At 37.9% G+C, this 8,751-nt stretch overlaps 1 long non-coding RNA gene across 1 annotated transcript; it reads right to left on the bottom strand.

Moving 5' to 3' along the window:
* Positions 1-787: 787 nt before the first annotated feature.
* LOC116569575 lies at positions 788-8,473 on the bottom strand. Its single transcript, XR_004277083.1, has 4 exons — positions 8,152-8,473; positions 7,467-7,650; positions 4,900-5,036; positions 788-817 (listed from the first exon to the last, which is right to left on the bottom strand). It is a non-coding gene; the product is annotated as an uncharacterized LOC116569575 (long non-coding RNA).
* Positions 8,474-8,751: the final 278 nt, after the last annotated feature.

The following is an 8,751-nucleotide window of genomic DNA, read 5'->3' as shown; positions in this document are numbered from 1 at the left end:
ACTTTAGGAAGGTCCCTTACCACCTTATCCTTAAAGATTTGGAAGCAGTTTTTGTTCCAGTTCTTCATGCTGCTCTCCCTGATGTTAATAGTTAGACTACAGTTTGAAGATATTTGAAATGGAAAGAGTGTTTCTCAAAAGTGCTTTGAGGCTGGCCAGAAGCATTTTTACTTGATCTACTACGTCCTATGCTCAGAATACAGCACATAGTGGCCTATGATGAAGCTGTCATCATGGCACACTCAGCCATTAATATGACACCATTCACGGGGAGTTAGAGAGAAGGGCGTTGAGGTAAATTGGAAGGGGAGGTGAATCATGAGAGACTATGGACTCTGAAAAGCAATCTGAGGGGTTTGAAGTGGCAGGGGGGTGGGAGGTCGGGGTACCAGGTGGTGGGTATCATAGAGTGCACGGATTGCATGGAGCACTGGGTGTGGTGAAAAAATAATGATACTGTTATGCTGAAAATAAATAAATGAAAAAAATATATAAAAAATTTTTTAAAAAATATGACGCCATTCTAAAATAAAAATCAGGGACGCCTGGGTGGCTCAGTCATTGAGCATCTGCCTTCGGTTCAGGTCATGATCCCAGTGTCCTAGAACTGAGTCCCACCTCAGGCTCCCTGCTCTGCGAGGAGCCTGCTTCTCCCTCTCTCACTCCCTCTGCTGTGTTCCCTCTCTCACTGTGTCTCTCTGCGTCAAATAAACTTTAAAAATCTTTAAAATAAATTAAAATTAAAAATAAAATAAAGTAAAATAAAATAAAATAAAAATCATACCTGAACTCTGTAACCAATTGGTCTTCATCACCTCTAAGGAATAAAGACAAACAATAATGATTCACTTCCCTTCAGAGCATTCCTACATTAAAAATGGCACAGTAGTCTTTAAAATATTTAATTAAAAGTGATAATGTAAAACCTTCTCATGCAAAAAAAAAAAAAAATCAAACTGGTATATAGTGGGAAAAAAAAGTAGAAGTACCTTTCTCTTTCCCCAATGTAATTACTCTGAATCTTAATAGGTATTTCCAAAATGCATTCTCAAAGTTTTGTACTTACATTCGCTATTCTTGAAACATGTTTATAAATAAATGCACTTAATAACTTGTTAAAGGCTCAGAGCCTTTCCATATTTATTGGTTATTAATCTAATTTAGTTTTATAGCTTCAGCTGTGAAATCTTATCACAGATAAGATATCCCAATTTTATAAATCAAAAAACAAAAATAAGGAGACTTTTTTTTTTTAAAGATTTTATTTATTTATTTGACAGAAAGAAATCACAAGTAGATGGAGAAGCAGGCAGAGAGAGAGAGAAGGAAGCAGGCTCCCTGCTGAGCAGAGAGCCCGATGCGGGACTCGATCCCAGGACCCCGAGATCATGACCTGAGCCGAAGGCAGCGGCTTAACCCACTGAGCCACCCAGGCGCCCCTGTAAATCAAAAAACAAAAATAAGGAGACTTGAAGTTGCTCAACAGTAACTCCATGTTGTGCTAGGAATTGACCTTTAACTTCCAGCCTATGGTAACATTATCTAACCACTGACCTATACTCTCAGGCTAATTGGGAAAGACAAAAGTAAAGTCCACAGAAAATTCTTTAAAAAGATGTAAATATTGAGACCCTCATAAGTATTAAATATCAGTCTACTATTCTGGTCACCTAATTTTTTCTCCAACTTAGAGTAAAAGTCACATTTATGACCAATTTGATATTTCTTCTATATATATGTCAATTGGGACTCATTAGCCAACAGTTATGGAGACAAATACAGGTGTCCACTAATAAAAGGACCGGCACACTGCAAACAATGCACACTTACTGTATTTTAGAAATTCTTGGAAATGCTTTATTTTTAGTTTCATATCTCATCACAAAATCTCTGTGGTCCCTGGGTAGCCGTTGTGTCTAGTTGTGTATTATTACTTGAGAGACAAAAAAGCGTCTCTGATAGAGAATGGTTCTGACTCTGCTAGGCTTAGTCTTGACCTCAGCTGTGCCAGTCACTCTATAGAGCATCCAGAAAGAAGATGAAGCTTATGTGAGGGTTAAATTTACAGCTCTCCTCTACAAAAAATCTTATGGTCAGAACTGCCGCTCCCAATGTCCCTTACGCTGTCAAAACAAATTGGTGCCCATAGTTCTCACTCAGATGTTTAAAAAAGAAGCTCTTTCCCTGCCACTGTTACCTCTTGGGTTCACACTTGGCCTTCATGTGAGTGACTCAGGATAGCAATTTGTAGTTGCAGGACACCTTTGAATAAGAAAAATGGATGTCCTCTTCTCTGTTGAACCAAATAATAACCCTATTCTAGTAACAGCTTTAAAACTATGTTGTCGAATTCCTATTAAATTTCATTCTCTAGGCCTAACTCTACAGGACTAGAATTATGTTTATTCAACCGATGTTCATAGTTTCCTGGAAGGTTGTCTCTGGATGAGAAGTGAAAATGTTAAGTAAACATCTTAAAGACTAAAAACAAATCTGATTATTTTGGGAATAGTCAGGTAACAAATTCAAATTCAAATTCACTTTGAAACTGAAAGTTTGAGGTCATGTGGGAACAACCTTTATGTCCTATGAATATGTAAGAAGTAAGAGAAAGACTGAATACATAGGCTGAGCTTTCATACCAATTTTGTCTACCCCATGAAATTTCATCTCTCAGCAACAGCTCTGTATTCTCTCATTTTGATGCTTCTCAGTCCCTACTATTAAATCCTAATGGTTTCTGATGGTTTCTGCAGGATTGGATTGGGCTAGATTGGAAGTATCAAATGCAGATTTGGCTTTTCTTTGCTTGATTATGCAGCTGGATGAGAAGTAGCTTTCCTAGTAGACCTGGGAACCGAGTGAGAATAGACTTGTTGTATGAATGAGCAGATGGGAACCTGACCTTGTCTGGATGTGCTGGAGGGAGAGGGTGGGGAAATCAGTGGCCTGATACCTAGCCACCATCTCTGTTTTTAGCTGTAGCCCTGTACTGTATAGTTTTGGAGGGAAACAGAGCAAGTCTGGAATTTCAGCTCTGTCAATTTATGCCAGAACCTGGGGAAGTTACTTACTCTGAGTACCAGAAGACACATCTGAAAGATGAAAATCAGATCATTGCTATAGGAATTACAGATTACATCTATCTGCCTGGCACACACGCAGCAGGCATTCAATAAATAGTCACTAGAGAGGGCACCTGGCTGGCTCAGTGGGAAGGTTATGCAGCTCTTGATGTTGAGGTTGTGAGTTCAAGGCCCACACTGGGTATAGAGATTACTTAAATAAATAAATAAATAAAACTTTAAAAAATAGTGTCTATAGAACTAGTCAGAAAACAGTAAACATTGCCAAGCTACCAGCTGAGACATGTGCTGGGCACATGTCATTTCTATCACCAGTCTCTTCTATTAGTCATTTCTATATAGTTATTTCTATCACCAGTCTCTCCTATTAAACTCATTCAAATAGTCTAGAATGACAGAAACATGCAGAACTAGTCTAAAACTCATAAGGAGAAGAAACCAGAAAGCTCATTCTTCCATTCAACAAATATAAACAAAGAGGACACAAAGATGTCAGTCTGTAAGGTAAGTCATGTACACATATCACTATATTGCACCGTAGGACAAAATACGGGCCACAAGACAGAGTTAAGCTGCTATGGACCTTTGAGGAAGGAAATATTTCAGTTGAATTACCATCAATATTATATGGAAAAGGTATGTTTAAACAGGGTTCTATAGGCAGAGTGGGTAAATAGAGTATGTTTATGTTATAGTGACTAATTCAATTTGACTAAAGCATGAGTAAATGAAAAGGGAAAGTGTGAGATAAGACAAAAAAGGTAGGTTTGGACCATACCATAGAGGCCAGGCTAAGGAATTGGAGATTTTTTTTTCAACAGAGAGATAATATGATTGATATGATAATAGCTTTATTAGTCGTTGATCTAGAAGCTTTATGAAAGAAAGAGTGGACACAAGAAATACCAAATCCAATGAGGAGATTGCACAGTAAGACAGGGGAAGGATCGTGATGGGCTGATTTCAGGTGAGAACAGTGGGATTAGAGGGGAAGGATTGGACTCAAGAGTTAGGGGAACTGGCAAATATGCTGTTAGTAAAGAAAGGAGGGTAATGTATCTCTAACTTCTTTTTGTTATCAAAATAAAAACATAAATTGTTTGATTCTGTCTTTATTTTAGTTAGAATAATGGACTGTTTTTAGCTTTATGTTAATAAAGTACCTAATAATTGTGAGATGTTTAACAACCAGTTTTATCATCTGCCAATATTATTGCATTAGGAATTAAAATAAAACTTAACAACTATGAAAAATAAATAAATAAAAATAAAAACTTAACGCTATATTAGACTTCTCTGTTTTATTCTTCCCAAGAACACTAATCTTCTCTCATTCTTAGAAGATGGTTCTCAGTCCTGGCTGCTCAGTAGTATCCCCTGGAGAACATTTTAAAAATTCTAACATCTGGGGCCCCTGGGTGGCTCAGTAGTTAGGCATCTGCCTTCAGCTCAGGTCATGATCCCAGAGTCCTGGGATTGAGTCCCACATTGGGCCGCCTGTCAATGGGAAGCCTGCTTCTCCCTCTCGCATTCCTCCTGCTTGTGTTCCCTCTCTCACTGTGTCTCTCTGTCAAATAAATAAAATCTTTTAAAAAAAATTTTTTTTTATATTCTAATATCTGGGCTCCAGCCCTGGACAAATGAATCAGAATCTCTGGAAAGTGGACTTGGGCATCAGTGTTTTAAATTCTAGTCTCCCCAGTGATCCCAGTGTTCAGCCTCAGCTGAGAACTGCTGACCTTGAACAAGATATACTGTAATCTATATAAGCACACTTGCTCACATGCTTTTATCCATTCATTGTCAAACTCACCGAGCATGCTCATGGTGGTTCATTCTTGAGTCTCAACTGAGAGGTGTTTCCCCAGAATTCCTGGATGTTCAGAATTCCTCACTGGTCTCTCCTCACTCTACGCCCCTCCGGTTTGGGAGAATAAATAATCGCAATAGCTACTTGTAAGTACAGATATGAGAAAAATCGGCCTGAAAATAAAGTAGACACCACTGGTAGCAGAGAGCAAAGACAAAAAGAACACAGGTCCTTGGTGAATTGAACTACTGTATCAATCAGTCCAGAAGCCCAGTCTACCACAGGACTTCAGGTTTATAAGAACCAAGAAATTTATTTGTCATTTAAGCCTCTTTGATTTGGAGTTTCTATTACCTCCAAAAGAATATCATATTAACAGCCATATTATCAGCCATCTATGTTCTTAAAACAAATGGCTTTAGATCTTTTTGATCCCAGACCAAAATTGGCAAGGTGCAAACCTGAAGTGTGACATTTTTTGTAGGATACCCAGCATTAATACTGTTGTCTTAGTGACATGAACACTTGGTTTGTAAGTGCTGCACAGCTGTGAAAACCTGGAGTTTGAAATCTGATGAGTTTTCCAGCTGTATCCTGACCATTTAACTGTGCTCTTTTGTTATGTTTTTAGCAGCATAAATTACATGAAGCTTACTCATAGTATTATTTCTGTGACTTTTCTTTTTTCTTTTACTTTTTTTAAAGAATTTATTTATTTGAAAGAGAGCACGAGCAGGGAGAAGGGCAGAGGGAGAGGGAGAAGAAGACACCCTGCTGAGTAGGGATCCTGATGAGGGGCTCAGCCAGGATCATGGGATCATGACCTCATCTGAAGGCAGACACTTAACTGGCTGAGCCACCCATACACCCCTCAGTGAATTTTCAAAAGAAAATAATTCTAAGTTCTAGGCACTGAACATACCCTCGAAATTTAATCACACCCATAATAGTGCCAGAAACTACTATCAAATTTTATGTGTTGAAAAATATACTGAAAATCCATTTCTTCAAAAGATGCTTCTTAGGATACAGAAGAATGGGAAAATAGAACCAACATTTATATTTGCTTATATGTACATCAGAAAACTCTGAAAGGAAGAAGTTATGAACAGCAGATAATTTCAATGGGAGTGGGGGATTGGGCAGATGAGGATATTGGGGGAGACATACTGCTCTATATTTTTTATAGTTTGGGTCTTTGAATTAATGTGATTATATTACCTATATGCGATTTTAGTTAAAATATCACTTTAACAAAAATAAATTTTAAAACTCTAAAATATATTTTTTACTAGAAATACACCCACATTAATTGATTACCTTCAAGAACCCACCCAAATGAGAACCCTACCATCTCCACTCAATGCCATATTCGACTTTTAGCTATAACAATCCTAAATTAGAGATTTCAAAGTCATTTTGTAGAATGGTCTTCTTAGTGATTCGATTTTATTAGGGCATAAAACATTAAGGTCACAAGTGACCCTGAAACCATACAAAATGGGGCAAAGCAGTCAGAGTAACGGGAGAGAAGACATGGCTAAAGATGAAGAGAAGAGGCTGAGTTGGCATTCCAGCCCAGAATATTTGAAGAATAAGCACAACTCACAAATCTTATATCTAACAACTAGACGTCTTACAAATGGTACATGAGGATTGATTTGTTACAGCTCATTTAAGGTTTTCTGCATCATTGTCCTCCAGCTAGCCCCAGCTGCCATTTCAAACCAGATCTTGTTCTCTACTTTCTCATCTCTAGGGATAGACAAGCAGTTCAACTCTAATAACAAAATAAAAACCCTAATAACAAAAACAATGATGCCAGCCAACAAAACAACCCTAATAACAAAATAGCAACCCTAATAACAAAAATAATGATGCCAGCTAACATTAATCAGTGGTGGGTTATACTTATCTCCTCTCAAGTGTATATCTCAGACTCATGCTGAGCATTTAGGAGACACTCACAGACCCAACCAGATTCATTAGAAAATCAACAACAACAATAAAAAAATCAACAATGAGATCACTAATAAACCTTTCTTTTTTTTTTTTTTAAATTTTTAAATAGGCTCCACACCCAATGTGAGGCTTGAACTCACAACCCTGAGAGTAAGAGTTACATGCTCTTCCAACTGAGCCAGCCAAGCACCCCAGTAAACCAGTTTTTAAAAATTTACCCTTTGAATAGATTCATAAATTATGGTACACAACACTTTATAATGATATAAAGCTGCTAAAAATAACTGACACCTATATTAAAACATAGAAGAATATGTAACAGGGGTGCCTGGATGGCTCAGTCGGTTAAACGTACAACTCTTGGTTTTGGCTCAGGTCATGATCTCCTTGTCATGAGATCAAGCCCCGTGTGGGGCTCTGCGACTGGCATGGAATCTACCTGATGTTCTTTTCCCCTCTGCTCCTAAGTCCCCTCTCAATCTCTCAAATAAATAAATAAATAATACCTTTTAAAAAAAAAATGTAACATAAGATTAAATCTTTAAGGAACAGAATGTCAAATGACATGTAAACACATGAACAGTTACATAAATTACATTAACAATTACATACCAATTTCATAAAAAAACACACGTGTGGATGAGGCACAGAAGATAATACGCAAGTGTGAAGATAGTTGTATTAGAGAAGCGGGATTATAAGTGGTCTTTTTTTCCTTTCTCAAAGTTTCTCTTAATCTTTTTGCTACTCCATGTATTATTTTAACCGATGTTAGTCAGCAAATAGAGTCACCTGCATCACAAGATCCAACATATTGGTGAATTTAAAAAGAGAGCAGTTTATTTATCTCTCCTACAACAGTCCAAATATAAGCCATGCCGTACTGACACGACACTTTGAAGCTATGTGTCTACCTAGAAATGCTGTTACCAAGAGGGAGAGAAGAGGATTTGGAAATCAACTAGCCATGTTTTGTTTTGCCTCATTACTCCCTTCTTTTCCTAAGGTATGGAAATGAGTTTGCAGTTGTTTATGCTTCTAAAAGCATACTAAATGCAAATTCTCCATTCACCCCATCTAGTAACAAGTTCCTTAAATCAATGATGCTGTACCTCTTAACCAAGCACCTAGTACTGCTCTTGTCACCAGACTAAGTTTTATGCTTCCCCCGACCCTCACAAGGCTGGCTCCTGCTTCTCATTCAGCTCTCCTCTCATGTGATGCTTCCTCAGAGCTGTCATTCCCAAACCCCCCTACTTTAAAGAAGCCTCTCATTTAGCCATTATGTCTTACCTTGTTGTTGGTTTTTTTTCTTTTTACTTAAAATTTTTTGTCCTTAGGATTTGCCTTCCCACGACGAAACTGGAGTTGCATGAGAGCGGAGACCCGGTTTACCGCAGCCTCCTATATACAGCATCAGGCACAGTGCCTCACACACAGGAAGAAGACCAAAAAAAATGTTGAGTGAATGTCCAACCCTGCAGTAACTGTAGAGCTGAAGGGTCCCAACAGGGAAATAATAAGAAACACTTGACCATGGGACACCAGGCTGGCTCAGTCGGAAGAGCATGGAACTCTTGATCTCGGGGTCATGAGTTTGAGCCCCACGTTGGGTGTAGAGATTACTCAAATGAGTGAAACTTAAAAAAACAAATACAAAAACAAAACAAGATACTTAACAATGAGAAGTTAAAGTCCTCTGATGTTTTCTCACTGCCCTGAAAAATATCAGGGGAAGAAAAAGATGTTTTGCAAGCTAGTAGGAAAATACCTGATTGTTATCTAAACTTATTTAATCTCACAGGACTGATTCAAGGTGTAGGCATATGCTTCTCAGTAAGAATGGTGTACCACTCAGCTCCATTAAACCTCCTTGTCCAAACTCCTGACCAA

Source organism: Mustela erminea, chromosome 11, assembly GCF_009829155.1.
Source record: "Mustela erminea isolate mMusErm1 chromosome 11, mMusErm1.Pri, whole genome shotgun sequence".
Lineage (NCBI taxonomy): Eukaryota > Metazoa > Chordata > Mammalia > Carnivora > Mustelidae > Mustela > Mustela erminea.
The sequence above is the reverse complement of the archived record's forward strand: the minus strand, read 5'-3'. Positions and strand labels throughout refer to the sequence as shown.